Genomic DNA, 19,194 nt, shown 5'->3' with positions numbered 1-19,194 from the left:
TTTTTTATCTAGCATGAGACCTAGATACTTAACTTCGTCCTTTGGCGGAGAGATCTGTGTCATCAGCAAGCAAAGATTTTTGACATGCTGCCTTCAGAAACACCAGCTCTTACAGGAAGTCTTTCAGATCTGGAGTTCTGAAAATGAACCTGAAGTGTACGATTTGACAGATAACTTTGAATTATTCTAACAATGTATGTTGGAAAAATAAAGTTTTTTAATTTTACGATCAAACCTTCACGCCAAACACTGTCGAATGCTTTTTCTATGTCTAGAAGAGCATGACCAGTAGAATGGCCTTTAGATTTGTTGGAACGAATCAAATTTGTTACACGTAAATGTTGATGAGTGGTCGAATGTCCATGGCGGAATCCAAACTGTTCATTGGCAAAAATTGAATTTTCATTGATGTGGACTATCATTCTGTTCAAAATGACCTTTTCAAAAAGTTTACTGATGAAGGCAAGCAAACTGATTGGACGATAGCTATATGCTTGTGCAGGATTTTTGTCTGGTTTTTTATCATTATCATTTTTCCATTTGTCAGGAAAATATGCCAACTGAAAACATTTATTAAATATATCCATGTTCGCTCTCGCATCGCAGTTGGCGTCATCGTTGGCTGCTTCAATTACGCTCGAGCATCGCAGCGCAGAATAGCAGCCCATTCACTATTGTTCGCCTTTGATCGGATAGCAGCAAACAGCCGAGAGCATCCGGACCCCTGCGTCCATCTATTGGGACCCCTGCGTCCATTCTCGGACCTCTGCCGTCCATTCCGGACCCCTGCGTCCACCTGTTGGGACCCCCGCGTCCATTTCCGGACCCTCGCCGTCCATCCGGACCCCTGCGTCCACCTGTTGGGACCCCTACGTCCATCCCGGACCCCTGCGTCCACCTGTTAGGACCCCTGCGTCCATTCCCGGACCTCTGCCGTCCATCCGGACCCCTGCGTCCATCTATTGGGACCCCTGCGTCCATTCTCGGACCTCTGCCGTCCATTCCGGACCCCTGCGTCCACCTGTTGGGACCCCCGCGTCCATTTCCGGACCCTCGCCGTCCATCCGGACCCCTGCGTCCACCTGTTGGGACCCATGCGTCCATTCCCGGACCCCTGCGTCCACCTGTTGGGACCCCCGCGTCCATTCCCGGACCTCTGCCGTCCATCCGGACCCCTGCGTCCATCTATTGGGACCCCTGCGTCCATCTATTGGGACCCCTGCGTCCATTCTCGGACCTCTGCCGTCCATTCCGGACCCCTGCGTCCACCTGTTGGGACCCCCGCGTCCATTTCCGGACCCTCGCCGTCCATCCGGACCCCTGCGTCCACCTGTTGGGACCCCTGCGTCCATTCCCGGACCCCTGCGTCCACCTGTTGGGACCCCCGCGTCCATTTCCGGACCCTCGCCGTCCATCCGGACCCCTGCGTCCACCTGTTGGGACCCCTGCGTCCATTCCCGGACCTCTGCCGTCCATCCGGACCCCTGCGTCCATTTGTGGGACCCTTGCGTCCACCCGCCGGACCTTTGCCGTCCATTGCCGGACCGTAGCGTCCACCTTGAGGAACCCAGTATCCACCCCGGACCGTAGCGTCCACCTGTAGGACCACAGCGTCAAAACCCACCGGGCCGTAGCGCCACTATTTCGGACCGTCAGCGTCAAACCACCAAGCCACAGCACCGCAAATTGGACCCAAGCGTCAAATCGAACCGTAGCGTCAAATCATCACCATCCCATCAAACCCAACAGCCAATTTCAACCACCGCTGCAACGAAAATCGATTCAAATTCCATACCACGTGAACGAGAGAATCATTAACCAATCAAGTCGGCATTTGTTTGCTCTCACCAGTTCCACGCACCAGCCAGCTAGATCGAACTGAACAGCACATCACAGCAGCCACCGATCAACAGCCTACTAGTAAGCAAAAGGGAATTTGAAAACATTCGTTTTCGGGCGGGAGTATGTTCGCTCTCGCATCGCAGTTGGCGTCATCGTTGGCTGCTTCAATTACGCTCGAGCATCGCAGCGCAGAATAGCAGCCCATTCACTATTGTTCGCCTTTGAGCGGATAGCAGCAAACAGCCGAGAGCAACGGTAGGCATGGTAATGCTATCTGCAGCGCGCTGCTTCTATTCTGTTGTATGAATATCGTTACCGTACTGCTTGCACCTATATAAGGCGCAAGCTAATGAATGTATTTTTAGTGTGCTTATCATATCCCTCACCGAGTAGGAGCACTGCCTCTTGGTGGGGAGAAATAAATCGTTTAAGAGTAGTCAGTTCAGCGTGTTTCTTTGTCGTCGCCCGGAGTCCCGTCGGATTAAGTAAAACACAACGTAGGGCCGTCACATCCTGGACGAAACAATCCACTAAGAATTATAAGCTACTTTCTGGAAGTTTCTTGATGAGGATGTAAAAAATTCCATCATCGCCAGGAGCTTTCATGTTCTTTTAGGTTTTTTTCATAATAATTCTCACTTCTTCCAAATCAGTCTCCCAGGAATTTTAGAAAACGTTCTCTTGATTGACAATGTTTTCGAAGTCCTGAGTAAATTGATGGCAGTAACTATGGCACTAGGAAGTCCTAAATTAAAATTGTGCGCACTTTCAAACTGCATAGCAAGTTTTCGAGTTTTTTGCTATTAGTTAGTAATAATTAGTTTTCCTCTGGTTTTCATCGTCACAGCACACCACTTTGTAGCGTGGAACAAAATGTTGCGCAGCATGTATCGCGTTAAGCACTTAGAGAATGGTATGAGATCGTGCGTCGCAAAAAACAGCTTTTGCATTTAATTTGCATAGCAAAAATTTAACGATTGATTGGTGAAAATTGCGATACATGCTATCAACAATAGTGATTATTGAAACGTGCTAATTTTTTTTAAAAGAAATTTTTTAGTAAACTTCAAAAGCAGTGGTTAGGATGAACGAGCTGCCACCCCTGTGCAGTGCACATGTTGCACATGTAGACGCGACGCCTCTGATGTTTCATATATATTTCAGTCGGCTCGAAAATAATTGAAAGTCGAGCTGATAGGATTGAGAATCGGTTCCGATCGGGAATAGTAGAAATATAACAGGGATATGATCAGAATTAAAATCAGCGTGAGTAACCAGTTGGCTACAAAGGTGACTATGAGTCGGTAAGACCAATCAATCGTAGGGGATGGTACACAAATTATGTCACGCTAAATTTCAACTTTTTTGACCGCCCCCCCCCCCTTTGTCACACTTTTTGTATGAATCCTCCGAAAATTTTGTAAGGCTTGTCACGCTTGGCTTGACCCCCTCCCCCCCTTGGAGCGGTTTCTAGAAAAGGAAAAACTTGTAGGACTATCAGGGTATTGAATTGAGAAATATCCTGACGAGTATTCATCAAATTAAATTCTGCCGTTAGAATTACAGTTAACTCTCCCTTACTCAATATTCCGTATCTCGATATCGAGTTAGAGAACAATAATAAAAGTTGGTTTTCATGTACGTATATGGCAATCCCTATCCCACCTATTTGATTTGACAGTAGCCAATATCAATTGAGTATCCACATTATAATGCATTTGAGTATCCGACGGTAGCCTAGAACATGTTGGTTTCGAAAAGATGGCGGCGGCGCGTACTGCTGTTTTCATGGCTAACTCGATGGTCCCTTAGATCGCAGTTGCACTGGTTTTGTGTTCTGTAACTCGATACAGGTATGTTCCGTTTTTATCAACACGATCGGCAATTTTCAGTTGACAAAAACGGAACCGTGACAAAAACGGAATAATTTTCTTAGACAAAATATTTTACAAATTTGAAAAGAAAATTGCTGTTTTGTCAGAATAAAACACATTTTCTTCATATTAGTGCACAGTATTGATGTTTACGAGATATGAGAAGCATTTAGATTGTTCATTCTTATAGGTTCGTAACGAAAGTTGATTGCAGACTCCTAATAACACAGCGTAACAAAAATTACACTTTTGCGTGTCTCAAGGATCAAATTAGGTGTCTCTAGTAGTTTTGAGGTTGCCGAATCTGATGCCATTCTCAGAAATGTTCCAGCACGTCACAATTTTGAGCTACAGGTCGCCGAAGTTGTATAAAACACTGGTTTTATTGATGTTTACATAAAATTTAAGGTATAATTCATCAATTTTTTTGTGATCTTATCCAACAAGCGAATAAAATAGGAGTTAAACTTTCAATTTTTTTTTTTTTTTTTTTTTTTTTTTTTTTTTTTTTTTTTTTTTTTTCCTAGCTGGACCTGTATGACAGCTTCGTTGTCTGTGCTGGACCCCATTGTGCAAATTTTTACCTCTACTTTTGCCAATATTTAGACGGAATAGGCTATGTTGCCCGCTTTAACACTATTTTGGATGAATATTGTGCAGAAGTAGTTTTATTAAATTGTTTATGCTTCAGTTTCCCTCCCGTAGTCATGTTTGTATAGTCATCCTTTAGTTCTGAGCAATCGGATTCTTGTTTACGCATGGAGAAGCGACATGAAAATATATGTTATTAATTAATGCATTTCTTGGAAATAACATACAGAGCTATGTTGTAGTAGTCTATGTTGACAAATTGTAGCACAGATGTCATCTCCAAGCATCTTTTGACAATGATGGACAGAAAGTATTAATTATACAGAATGCGGTCGTATATCAAACGATAGCGATAGGGAGATCCTTTTTTCCCGAATAGAATGAAGGTTATTGAAGAGAAAAACATGAAATGTACTTCCATCTATACGCGAACAAGAACTATCTGAAGTGCCTCGTCATTCTACGTCATGTATTCTCTAGTATTTTAGTCGTTTATGCTACTAGTCTGAAACGTGATTTGAATAAATTTCAAAATATGAATCAAGTGTTTAGTTCTAAATAGTCTTTATCTTCCGAAGGTCGTACTGGAATGCTAATCAATACAATACTTTTCTAGGAGAGATGACTGTCTATGTTGCCATCTTGTAGTACCGAATCCAAGTTGTAGATAATTAATATGAGGAGAAGTATCAAATCTAAATGTACTGTAAGTGTGTTTGGTGTGGTCATCGATGTGCTTTATGTTCGTCTTATTGTTATTGTTCTGAGGATTTCTCAAAATAAGAATTCAATTGAATAATGTCTCAAGTTAGTTTACAGTTTGGATAGACAAAGTTATTGGTACGGTATTATTGGTACGGTATTATGAATATATAGGGGGGCTGAAATGATATACAATATGTGTTCGCTAAGAATTAAAAATGTTACTTACCCCTTTCTTAGTATACCCACCATTTCATATGGATCGTTTTTACCTCAGTTTGATGGTAATTCGATCCGTGTCCGTGCTGATCTATGTGCTTCGGCTCCTAACACGACGTTTGATACATACACTCAAAAAAATCCAAACGTCATTGCTACGTGAAAAATCACGTAGATCATTCCAAATTCATTTTGCCTCCACTTTACCTGACTAAGATAAAGATCACTAAGCCATTCATAACCATCAAATAGTGAATCGGTAATTGTTACTGAGGTTACCTATCGCACCTACGTGAAATTCACGTAGGTGCCTAAGTTCATTTTGACATCTGCATGTTGTACGTACATTCGGTGTTGAGCGCAAATTCTAAGATGGCGCCCGCTTGATTTTTGAGGAACTTCAGAAGCTGCTGAACTTTAAACCCTGTGTTAGATTGATTTCAAGGTAAATATGCTTTGAATGCCGAAGAATCCCTGCATTAATTCATATTTTATACCTGATTTATAACCTCTATCAATTACAGCACGCGAAGGCAAAGACTACAACAAGAAAGAACAAACTCACAACATTTGGGAAACAGGATTCACAATGCTCAGATTGAATATAAAAATATCACAATCTTTTAGGTCTGTTTACATTTTCCAATTGGGAATTAGTTATTAGATATAAGGTTGGTCTTTATTCCAGTTAAATTTAATGCAAAACCATCTAGATCCTATATAAACGCTTCGTAAAGGCTACCGGAAAATCCACGTAGCTCTTACGTGTAGCGCCGGTGGAATGGACGAAGTTCAAAAGTTCATGCGTTCATTATGGGCTACCTATGATTAACGTAAGAGCTACGTGGAAAGTGCGATGGAAAAAAACCACGTATGTTTTTACGTAACAATGACGTTTGGATTATTTTGAGTGTACGACAGACCACTTGCTCCCTCGTGATGGTGTTGTTGTTAGTTGTTATACATGAAAAGAAAGAAAGTTATTAGTATTAGGAATGAACAGGATTTAGTGAGTTTTCATTGAATTACATTTGACTACATCGCTGATTATAGTCAACGACATCGGAAACTTTATGTGTTGACTGTTGATCTAGTTTTTCCTCAGTCCCGTTGGTCAGTATTGCTAAAGGTCCTTTTTAACATGTTTATTAGTACTTGGACAAGTTGAATATTTTAAGTTTACTACTTTTGTCATGTTGGTCAATAATGATTTTGATCAGTTTGTTTTATACATCTATTCATCTTCAAATCTGGTCTCGTCTGTTTTCATTTAGAATCGTCGTACCGTCAAGCTACCATTCACCGTGCATTTAAGAAAAATCTTTTCATCAAAAAATTTTTCCAAATTATTTAAAGCAAACTAGAATACCACTACGAGGCGTACAATTATTCCATAAGTCAGGGAAAAATAAAAAATTAACGATGCATATCAAAAAAATACTCAAAAATTATGTTTACAAATATCATGTTAAGGCCGCCTCGTACCGTGCTATGGCACCATTTACCGTGCACACTAGTGCACCATTTACCGTGCGTATAGTTTTCGTCATGATTTAATTTCGTATCTTGAAGAAACGTTGTTGGTGGAGCAACTATGTTGCTAGTAGTGTGCGCACTCAGTTTTAAGGGTATTCAAATCTTATTTTACAATAAAAACCATAGAAAGTTGAAAAAATGGCAAAATCATTTTTTTTTTCATTGTAATCGTTATAGGAGGTTTGACTGTATTGTCCAAACCATTCCTTATTCGCTCAAAAATTAAATATGGAGTAGTTAAATCACGACATAACAATAAATCCGATATTACCCAATAATTTCAAGCCTTTTATACTAATGCACGGTAATAGGAACCTTATATATTAAAACGGATCCATTCACCGTGCATTTGTATTTCGACTAAAACACAATACAAAATCGAATTTGCATAAAATCTCATGGTTCATACAATGAAATACATGTAGCTAGAAGTATCTACAGCAAAAACTCATTGAAATTTTGAAAAAATTGATACTCTAACGTTAAAATGAAAAATGTGATTTTTTGGCGTTTCTACCAAGAGTTTTAAAAAATCCCATTATTAAACATAATTCACATGATTTTGACTACTACAACTAGGTTTTTCAGAAGGATTTGTGACAAGAACTACTTCAATCCATCAGCTTTACCTTATATTGCTGACAAAAAAATAATTTGTGAAAAATGTATGAATATTCTGTAGGAATTTGTATGTGTGCACGGTGAATGGAGGCCGCACGGTGACTGGTGACTTAACGGTAAATACATTTCTATGTGTTAAAAACTATACTAGAAATAATAAAGAAATAGAAAGTCATTTTTTATTGTCCGGATCCACTTTTCGGTGACAAAATAAAGCTTCATCGCGCCTAAGCCCTATCTATTTATTATAATTTTGCGAGAATGAAGTTGTTGTAGTTTTATGATACCAATATAATAAATGTGGTTTTTTATTATGATTCTAATAAGAGAAGCATAACAAATTAACATTTGTGTCACATTCTACTCGATGGATCCTCAGTCATTCTCCTCATTAGTCAATATTATAACCATTTAAACAAAATCTAACCTATCTGCATCAAAGCGTGGCTACGGCTCCTGTTACCCCGATGCCTGGTAACAGGATAACCGTTGGATCACATCCGTAAGATTGATGCATCTATGCCAGATGGTTGATGACGCGGCAATTAACAAATATTTCCTGATGTGATACTACCACGACTGGACATGTCTTTGGTTCCCATATATGTGCTAATGGGGTAAGCCCACCCATCGCGGCAAGATTACACGTCCTAGGGGAGGGAGTTGAACTTTCAATTTGGACATAATTTGGTTTAAATTGCACGATTAAATTGAGATTAAACCGATTTTATCAACATGCTTACTGTCTCCATACCAAATTCATCGTTTCTTTTATATGAGAAAATACAATACTTTTTCAAATCATCAAATAATAACCTTTCCGCTTCGAAAGTATTATGAACTTTATTGATAAGTATTGTTGTACACATAAAGTTTAGATTCTGGGGCAAATTTGGCGAATAAATTGCCTTACAAGCAGGAAAACTTGCATGCAAGTTGGCTGAAATAGTCATTTTTTGCATTTTCAACAGCCAATATGTGTGGGCTTCGTAGCCGTGCGGTTAGCGGCGTCAGTCGTTTAGGCGTATTGTGCTACAGAGTGTGGGTTCGATTCCCGCCCCAGTCGGAGAAAACTTTTCGTCAAACGAAAAATTCTTCATTGGTCCACTGGTCGTTCCGTGTGTCCGTTGTCTAATGTAAGTTATGTTCAGTCTGTGCAGCCTATGGCTGAAGACGGTGTAAATTGTCTTTCTATAATATCTTAAAAACTAGACGTGCTATGATATTTTTGAAAACGGCAATGGATTCAGCAACCCTTAATTGAGTAAATAACGGGATTTTTGGTGCTTGAGACAAAAACGTGTTCCGCAGTGTAATCGATATGATTTTCAATCAATAAATTATAAATAGTTTTAGTTTTCTTCATCAGAATTTCAATAAATGTATTATAGAATATTAAAACGATAATCACATAAATGTCCTTTGCATCATAAGATGCGTCATATTTGTAAAAATAGCTACAAGGAAGTGGGTCAAGCTGACCATTAACATGTTCTTTTTAAAGAAAGATTAAACAAGAAACAACTTCTTTTTCTACTGTTCATCTTCATCCTTCTGCTTCTTCTTTTTCTTTATGAAATCACATCCCAACTGAGAAAAAGCCTTATTCTCAACTTAGTGTTCTTATAAAAACTTCCGCAGTTATCAACTGAGAGCTTTTTGTCAAGGTACATATTTTTGCATTTTTGGCCACACCCGAATGGCGATTAAATGTGGAGTAATGTTGCGGAAGTTTTGCAAACTGAAATTGATATTTACATTTTCCTGTGCCTTGAACTGCCAAAATCTTATTAGTATAATGATTGTGGTGATCTTTCTTCCAAAGTTATTACTACCAACTTCAGCAGGGATGCACTAATCGCCCATCTAGAATAGCACCACCATCGCCTTTTAGCTTTACGTTAGATCACAAATAGACTGGCAATAAACTAATCTAAAGTTTTTGTTAAATAAGAATAATATTAAATACTAGTGGTCCCACCAAACTTCGTTTTTCCATCAAGTAGGCTGCTAGAAAATGACATGCAATCTCCCATACAAAACGACCGATTCGTTTTCAGTTGTTTTTCTAGTTATTCCAGAGAATTCTCCATATCGTTTCATTCACTCAAACGCGTCGGAACACTTAAGCAATGCAACAGTGAAACAATCATGTAAGTCTGTTTCGTGATATGCAAACACCATTCCATTTTTATTTTTATACTAGTGGTCCCGGCAAATTTCGTCTTGCCATCAAGTAGGCTGTTGAAAAATGTCATGAAATCTCCTATGCAAAATGACAAATTAGTTTTCTTCTGTTTTGTGGGCTTCGTAGCCATGCGGTTAGTGTCACCGAGGCATTTAGCCGCATCGTGCTAAGGAGTGTGGGTTCGATTCCCGCTCAGGCCGAAAACTTATCGAGAGGAATGTTTTCCGACTGTACCACTAGGCGTTGCATGCTAGTCCGTTGTCTAGTGTGGTGCTACCTTCAAAGGGCAAACAGCCCACTGGAAGCATTAACGTGTAGTGTCTTTTTTTTTTCTGACTATCCTGATAACTTTCTTAAACTTTTTCCCCGCACGAACCTGTCGCATCCCCTGAAAGAATTATGCAAATCTGTTCACCCTTTCTCAAGCCATTCCGTGACATACAAACACCATTCCATTTCTATTTATATAGATACATAGATAAATAGATAGAAGTTCATCAAAAATACAAACTCTAGAGCAAGCATCGCCAAATTAGAACTTTGTTGTAAGAAACTCTTTTGTAATTTTTATGAATAAGGGTATAGCTGTTTGTATAAGACTCCTAAAAAACCTTTTAGTCTTCATGTGGGGAAGGGGCTCAGGTCTGCTCAAAGATCAAGACCCCAGCGAATTTGGGATGGCAACGTGCATGACGTGGGAACATCCAGTATAAACAGATTTTGAAATTGTCAGCCATATCAGCCCTTTACCCTCTTCCTCGATAAAGTTTATTATATGGAGATTCCAAAATTTTCTATGGATTGATTAATTTTGCTGGACCTCTTTCCCTACCCATTGGAACAGGATCTAATCAATGACTGTTTGCTATAGTTTGTGCAATGCTATCGAGTTCGGGAGGTAGAAAATAATGTCCAAAATATGACGGGGTCGACAGTCGTGTCAAAAATAAAATAAACTCGATCATGTTTCTTTCCGTTGCCCAAACATTCTTGAGTTCATTCCCAAGTGCATCCCTTATTTGAAAGAACTGAATATAAATGGGATCGTCCATTAATCACGTAAGAGGATATGGGGGGAGGGGGGTTTGAGATATCTTTCGTGCCATACATTCTATTTTTTATTTTCATACAGTCGAAAAATCGTCAAAATTGTCTTACGTAATTAATGATAATCACAAATTCCAGTTGTTGCTAGGACGTGGCCAGAGCAACTCTCGATTGTTGAAGGATGGGCTAATCTTGTCCAACAGACCATGCTAAGTTTGAGAAGTCCACTTGAAACACTATTGAATCGTATATGACTTGACACCTAGCGTGTATCGTAGGTGCTCAACATTAACATAATGTCGAAAATTCAACTCTGAGGCTATTGAAAAGCATTCAAATTATTTTAAAATATGTATTCAGTTTGTATTCTAGCCATTCTGGAAATTTAAAAAAAAATCAATTTTGTTTGTTGATAAAAACGGAATACTTTGTTGACGAAATCGGACATTCCGAAGTCATTTTTCAAGCGTGCGGTTGCGAGAAAAAAGAATTGAGGTTTATTAGTGCGAATACGGTGGTTGAACGATCGAATTTTTGTGTGACAACGTGAAGGAAAACAGGAGAAGTATCGCCAAGGAAACAGAAAGTGGAGAAAAAGTGGGATTAAAGAAAAATCAGTGATTGAAAGTGTCGCGAAAAATCGGACGCCATTTTGGTGGGAGAAGGCGAATCGAAGTGAGGTTATGGGGGAGATAGAAGATCCTCCGGATACCGGAGGGAAGAACAATGGAAAAGAAGAAAATGGAAGGCAAAACAAACAACGAGTGAAATTTGAGTACAACATCCGCGATGAGGCTCCATATCGAGTTTATTTCGAGCTACGAGGTGGACCACAAGGAGGAAGAATCAACAAGTTTTCACTTGGATCGAAGCTACGAGGCCTGGAGGGATACAAAAACCACATCATCGATATGAAGCAGATCGGAAGAAACAAAATAATGGTTATCTTCAACAGCTACATAAGAGCGAATTCCATCGTCCACCATATCAACAACGAAAACAGTTTGTACACAGCGTACATTCCAAAGCATGTTGTTTGCATTTCAGGAGTCATAGCAGGAATCCCGAGTGACATCACAACTGATCAAATCCAAACGGACATCCAAAGCGAAGTTCCGGTCGTCGAGGTTTACCGACTCAACCGGTACGTGAATGGAGAAAAGCAACCATCGAACAGAGTATCCATTACTTTTCGCGCAAGCCGGCTGCCGGATATGGTTAAGTTGTTTTGCTGTGTGAGTAAAATCCAGCCTTTCGTGCAGAAGGTAGTTTTCTGCAAAAAGTGCTTGAGGTATAATCACAAAGCCGAAAACTGCAAGGGCTTCCGGAGATGCCAGACTTGCAGTGAACGTCACGAGGATGAATGTTATGAAAATTGTCAACAAGGGTGTAAATGTCTGCACTGCAAAAAAACCCACACAACAGGAAGCGTTGGATGTCCAGAGCGTCTGCGACAGGAGCAAATCAAATCCATAATGGCGAAGAAAAACTACACGTACATCGAAGCACGGGAGATGGTTTCGTTTACCTCGAACAACATCTTCGAACCGTTGAACTCATTACAAGACATGCCAACGCTGACGGAAACAATGTCGGAAGGTAGTAATTTGGCAGCACAATGGCAACAAACGAACAACCCGAGAGTACCTATCACAGCAGCGGTGAAGCTGTACACCGAGAAGAAGAAAAAACCGCAAAACAAGCGTAAACGATCTGCAATAACGGAGTCAACAATGGAATCACCGTCGAAAGCGAAATCGCAACCAGAACCTCTACCTGGTCCGTCAGGAGTACCGAGTACAAATCAACAAGTAAATGGAGTTGGATTGAACAACCCGCACAAGGTTCCCGAGGTGGAAAAATGGAAGTCGATGATGCAGGATACGAGCAGAAAAATCGAAGCAAGTGTAACAAACAAGTACCAAAATAAAGCAATGAGCTTTTATACGGAGCTCATAAGTGATGAAAGCTTCAGCTGTGAATTAAAAGAAAAAGTAAAGGAGGTAGTGCAAAAGCATTTTCAACTAAATCAAACAATAATTTAAAATAAAAAGTGAACACGAATCAACCAGTGAAATGTGAAGAAGATAAAAGTGTTAGAATGGAGGGAAACATAAAAATATTTCAGTGTAATATCCAAAGTTTAAGAAAACATAAAGAAGAGTTGCAGAGAGTGTTGATTGGAGAAGAATATTCAGTAGCGTTATTGCAGGAAACGTGGACCCAAGAGCTGCATGAAAACAGCTCGCGTTATAGGATATCAGGATTTCATAGCGTTCTCAATTCGAGGAAAGATGGCTATGGTGGAGCAGCAATTTACATCAAAAATTCGTTGAGCTACAACAGGGTGGAAATCGATGGATTGTCGGATGGAACACAGGCAGTAGCTGTGATTATTCCGAGAAAGGGAGTAGTGGTGACATCTGTGTACCAAACCCCATCAATCACAAATGTGGATTTTGAAAAGGACATCACACAAATTTTCGAAGCATTAAAAAATTTCAAAAAAGTGATAATTGGTGGTGATTGGAATGCTCACCATGTTGCTTGGGGTAACACAAGTTGTGACAGAAAAGGCTGTATATTCATGGATTTGGTGAACCAGTACAATTGGATAATACTGAATGACGGGCAGAGCACATTTGTGCCTACCCAACTGAATAGAAGAAGTACGGCAATCGACGTCTCACTGAGTTCTGCCGACATTTACGGAGATGTTCAGTGGACGGTACTAGATTATGGAGTAGGAAGTGAGCACATGGCGCTGCAGATCGATATGATTGATACGCCGAAGAGAAAAGAAGACAAGTGGATATATAATAGGAAGAAAATCTGCGAACAACTCACAGTACTGGATTGCAACGAAATCAGTTCTTGGAAGGAGCTCACCGAGAAGTTGCAGCGTTTCTACAAATAAAGCAGACAACGTGATAAGCGGACACCCAAATACTAGTGGTCATCAGTGGTAGAGGAAGCATGGCAAGCTAAAACTCACGCGAGAAGAGAATTTAACAGGAAAAGCAGTATGGAAAATCTAATAAAATTCAAAAAAGCGTCAGCAGTGTTCCAGAGGCGAAAAAAGGAAGAAAAAGAAGTCAAGTGGAAGGAGTTCGTCGACCAAATAAATCCGATGATGAGTTCAAAGGAGCTTTGGGAAAAAATAGGAAGGTTAACGGGCAAGAAAGCTCACAGGAAAGAAAATAATCTGCTTCTTGACGATCCCAAATTAGCAGAGAATTTCTTAGATATCCATTTCGGCAAAAACAGTCAGATAGATACGATTTGCCTACAAGGAACATTTGCGAACTACGACATTCTCGATGAAGATAAGTGGAACAGAACAGTGAAGACCAAAAACTCGAACTCTGCACCTGGTGAAGATAAGATGACATACGGGATGCTTCGACAACTGCAGCCAGAAGTGGTGCGAAAATTACTCGTCGATATTAACGGTCAATGGCGGAGAGGATATGCTGAAGAAATGCTAAAAACGATCAAAATCGTCGCAATCCCGAAAGCAGGTAAAGACCAGTCGAAATTGGAAGGAAAACGACCGATATCTCTAGTTCCAACTTGTACCAAAGTTGTGAATACAGCTGTGTTGGAGAAGCTAAAGGCTGAATTAGAATCAGGTAATGTACTGCCCACTAAATCCTTCAGTTTTTGAAAGGGGTTGTCCACGAATACGTGTGTATCGTATGTAGTGAATAAAATAATGGCAAACAGACGAGATGGAAAACTAACGAGTATTATATTTGTGGACCTAAGCAACGCTTTTTGCTCCATCAAAATTGAAAAATTAGAGAGGATTATAGCCGAAAATCGGATTCCCTCTGAATTGAATCGTTGGATCATAAATTTCCTATCCAATAGGAAAATAGTTTTCCAAACGAACGATAAAAAGCTAACGAGAATTGTTAGCGAAGGACTTCCACAAGGAGACGTGCTGTCTCCTACGCTTTTTAATTTATATACAGCCCAAATGCACGACATATATGTGGAGGGAGTCGAGCTGGTACAATATGCCGATGATTTCGGCATTATTGTCACGGCCAGATCGGTAGAAGCTCTAGAAACAATCGGACAGAGATATCTCGACCTTTTTGTGGAAAAGGCAACTGATCTGAACCTGACAGTCAATGCAGGGAAAACCAAAACTATACTATTCCAAGCGAGCAACAAAGCGTTAAACTACCAAATAGACGGAACAGTCATAGAGACTGTAAGATCACATGGATACCTCGGAGTGATACTTGACAGGTCTTTCACTTTCGGAAGACACACGAAAGAACTGAGACTGAAGGTAAACGACAGGCTCAATATGATCAAAGTGATCAGCGGAGTCAAAAACGGCGGACACCCTGAAACGATGCTGAATATCCACAAGGCACTGATTCGAAGCACCATTGAGTACGGATCTACGGTATACAACAATGCAGCAAAAATCAATCTAGGAGCACTGGCGGTAATCAACAACCAAAGCCTCCGAAAGTCAACAGGATGCACAAAAAGTACACCATTGAACACCTTACTGGTTTTGTCTGGTTTGGAACCCTTACCGATCAAACATGAATACATAGCTGGAAAGGAAATTGCACGAAACATTGCGCAGCAAACAGCAGTTGGGCAACAGCTTATTAGGACTACCATCAGGAACAACGTTGAGGATAATAAGATAAGCTTCATGGAAAAAGTTTTCATTAAGCATTTCCAACTGTTTGATGCTATCATGCCTATTAGAAGAAAATGCCCTGAGTACTCTAATGTTAAAATCGTGTCAGCCTTAGAAGGACTACTAACATCTAAAGGAAATGCAAATCCACAACTCCTTAAACAGCTAGTACTATTTGCCTTCAATGGCAAATATAAAGGACGTGCAAAAGTTTTCACCGATGCTTCAAAAGAAGGCCCGAACTGCGGTGTTGGAATATACGTAGAAAGAACAAACAGAAGACTTTCTTACCAACTAGTTAACGAAGTAAGTATCACTGGAGCGGAATTGATCGCAATCAGTTTAGCCTTGGACACAGTGGCCGAAGAGCGCATAACGGATGCTGTAATTTTCACGGATTCCCGATCCGCGTGCGAAATGTTGGAATTGGCGCTAGAACAGGACGAACGAGAAGAAATTTTAGAGGAAATCCTGAAAAAGGCGGCAAAGTGGGGTGTATCCTTACAATGGATACCCAGTCACATCGGAGTGAATGGCAACGAAATAGCGGACTATCTGGCGAAAAAAGGAACTCTGGACGAACAAGTTGCTCTTGAAAATAAAATCTCGTATAAAGACGCATACTGGATACTTAAAAGTAATAAGGCCTCAAAAACAAATGAATGGTACAAAGAGTATGCTAAAGACAAAGGGCAAAAATTTTTCCAAATCCAAAACGATTTCAGTTCAAAACCGTGGTTTGTTGGGCTTAAGCTTAAAAGCCAACAGATTCGTCTGCTTAACCGTTTATTGGCCGGGCACGATTGGTCGAAGTTCTGGAAACATAAGATGAAACTAACGGACAGCCCGGATTGTGAAAACTGTGGGGTGTAGTGCAACCAGCTCAGGATGTAAATGATTTTCCAATTAATGACTAAATATCATCGAATCATTCATCTTCGTTACTCGCATTGCACACTACATGGGGTATTGGAGACCGCAGAACATCTAATCCTGCACTGCGAAAAATATCGTAACACACGCACCAAATACTCTTTTTTGGTAATTTCAATCAACTCACGGATTTGTTCAAAACCAAAAACTTGAACATTTATAAGGAAGTTACGGATTTTATTAAGGAAGCAGCTTTGGATCTGTAAGAAACCTCAGCTGTGGTCAATGGACCGACGACAAAAGCAGTAGGGCATATAGTCTTTGTAACTGGCCCTGAACTAGCAGGCGGCCAAACGTCAACCTGCAACCAGAGAGAAGAAGAAGAAGAAGACGAAATCGGAACGTGACCAAATCGGAGCGTGACAAAATCGGAACGTGATAAAAACGGAACATACCTGTACCTCCCTTACTCGATGGTCCCTTCAACATCGAGAAAGGGAGAGATGACTGTACCACAGACAAACAGACGTCACACTCTCATCATTGCCCATCGACCACCTTTTTAACGGTCGATTCAAAAATATGGTAGGTGGCCAATCCGGGCGTACATGTTCTCGTGACTATGATTTTGATCGAGATTTGTTCTAAGTGTTACGTCTGTTTGTCTGTGACTGTACTTTGCGAATTATTCCATGAGCGAAGTTTGGCATTCAAGTCACCAATGACAAAAAAAAATGACTTAGGCGGCATCCATTTATTACGTAACGCTAAAATTGGAAATTTCCGACACCCTCCCCCCCTCCGTAACGCTTTTTGTATGGAAATTTTTAAAATTTTGTATGAGTCGTAACGCTCGAGCCTACCCCCTCCCCCCCTTCGAGCGTTACGTAATTTGTAGATGCCGCCTTATTGCGAGTCAACTTTCGCAAGACAGTTTGGAGCAAATTAACTTGCTATCCAGAGCATTAAAAAGCCAAATAGCAGCTATGAAAGTATATTTACCAAGCTGTGTTTCAACAATGACATCTAAAGTTTCAAAAACTGTAATTTCAAATGGCGAAAAAGTTGATGTTTTATACGCCTATGAATGATGATTGAAACTCCCCCACATACCCCATCAAATCGATCATTACGATTAACAAAAAAGCTGGGATCTTCTTTGAGTTTGGATCCAGGTTTCAAATAAGTCTCAGTAATAACTGCTATATGTTTGTTATTAGCTGTTCGAAAATGAAACAGCTCGTCCTCTTCACCATTCAAAGAACGAGCATCCCAATTTGAAATGTTTAAAATATTCGTTGGATCCATTAGAGAAACGTTAATATGGGGCCTTCCTTAGCCGAGTGGTTAGAGTCCGCGGCTACAAGGCAAAGCCATGCTGAAGGTGTCTGGGTTCGATTCCCGGTCAGTCCAGGATCTTCTCGTAATGGAAATTTCCTTGACTTCCCTGGGCATAAAGTATCATCGTACCTGTTACACGATATACAGTGACGCCACGCAGTTGAATCACCCACAATTTATGAATCAGCTGATTTCAAAAGACAAAATTATTATCAAACTTGTCACAAAATATCACAGAATTATTTTTAAACATAGTTTCTTATCAGTAAAATAATTCTTTTATTTTTTGTGACAAGTTTGATAATAATTTTGTCTCTTGAAGTCAGCTGATTCATAAATTGTGGGTGATTCAACTGCGTGGGGTGACTGTACGAATGCGAAAATGGCAACTTAGGCAAAGAAAGCTTTCAGTTAATAACTGTAGAAGTGCTCATAAGAACACTAAGCTGAGTAGCCGGCTCTGTAAATTTTACACCAACTTGGACTGCTTCAGTCATAGTGGTGGTTTTCAACATTGCATCAATCATTTGATTCAATTGTTTAGTTAGAAAAATAAAATCAGAGGGAGAAACATTACTTTAAGTAGGTACATTAGGGGTCATGCACAAATTACGTCACGCTCCGAGGGGGGTCAAACCAAGCGTGACAAGTCTTACAAAAAATTTGGAGGACTCATACAAAAAACGTGACAAAGGGGGGGGAGGGGGTCAAAAAAGTTGAAATTTGGCGTGACATAATTTGTGTACCATCCCTTATCTGATGATTCAAGCTATCGTTAACTGAAAAATGAGCATTGTTCGATACTTTTCCAGGGGAATTCCGGAAACGAAAAAAACATGACCATTCATCTGCCTGGCACGAGCCTCGACGACTCGCCTACGCGTAGGGCAATCCCAAAAGTTAGACTTATGATGGCCCCCGCAATTTGCGCATACAAACTTTGTGGTTGCATCCTTCACAGGACAGACGTCCTTAGCGTGCGTCCCTTTTGGCACCGACGGCACTGAGTGGAGTTCTGGAAATTCCCTCCAGGTTTTTGGAAATGTTCCAATGTCTCACGGATGTCGAACATAAATCTTGTTTTTTTCTAAAGCTTTAATATTATTTAGATCACTTATTAAAGTGAACTAAATAATATTCTTGAGAAAGCCCTTCCCGAACAATGTTAGATTGGGTTCTCTTTTCATAATGATTACTTGGACTGGGGAAAATCCAAGTAAATTATTAATTCCATTTTTGATCTCTTCGGGTGGCTTATAGTCACTTGAGAGACTTTTCAAGACAACTTTGAACAAACGTTCAGTTTTGTCGGCATAAGTTAAAAAATGTGCTTCTTCTCTACAATTCCTAACCTTTCCTTGTAATTTGGAAGGAAACCTTGATTCCCCTAATAGAGTTCAAGATCTCCTGCCTAAATCCCCCAAAATCGGAACAATTGACCACGATAGGCGGCACTCTTTGTTTGCTCACTTGAATCAAAGAGCCTGGGCAAGAGACTGCTTCGATTTGGTGTTCGAAAAATTTGTCTAGAGCATCGAACTGATTGCTCATTTCGATACAATTATCCATTACACCCTTGGGAGAACGTTCGCATTCCGGAGAAACGTCCTTTCTTCCATTCTTGCCACGTTTAGTGACAGTTTTAAATCCCACTTTTTTGGATGGAATTTGTGAATTCAGAGATTCAC

At 40.3% G+C, this 19,194-nt stretch overlaps 1 protein-coding gene across 5 annotated transcripts in view; it reads left to right on the top strand.

Moving 5' to 3' along the window:
• LOC5579514 (calnexin) overlaps positions 1–19,194 on the top strand; it is a 37,729-nt gene that overhangs the window by 3,191 nt on the left and 15,344 nt on the right. The gene's annotated exons all lie outside the window — the stretch shown is intronic.

Source organism: Aedes aegypti, chromosome 2, assembly GCF_002204515.2.
Source record: "Aedes aegypti strain LVP_AGWG chromosome 2, AaegL5.0 Primary Assembly, whole genome shotgun sequence".
Taxonomy (NCBI): Eukaryota; Metazoa; Arthropoda; class Insecta; order Diptera; family Culicidae; genus Aedes; species Aedes aegypti.
The sequence above is the reverse complement of the archived record's forward strand: the minus strand, read 5'-3'. Positions and strand labels throughout refer to the sequence as shown.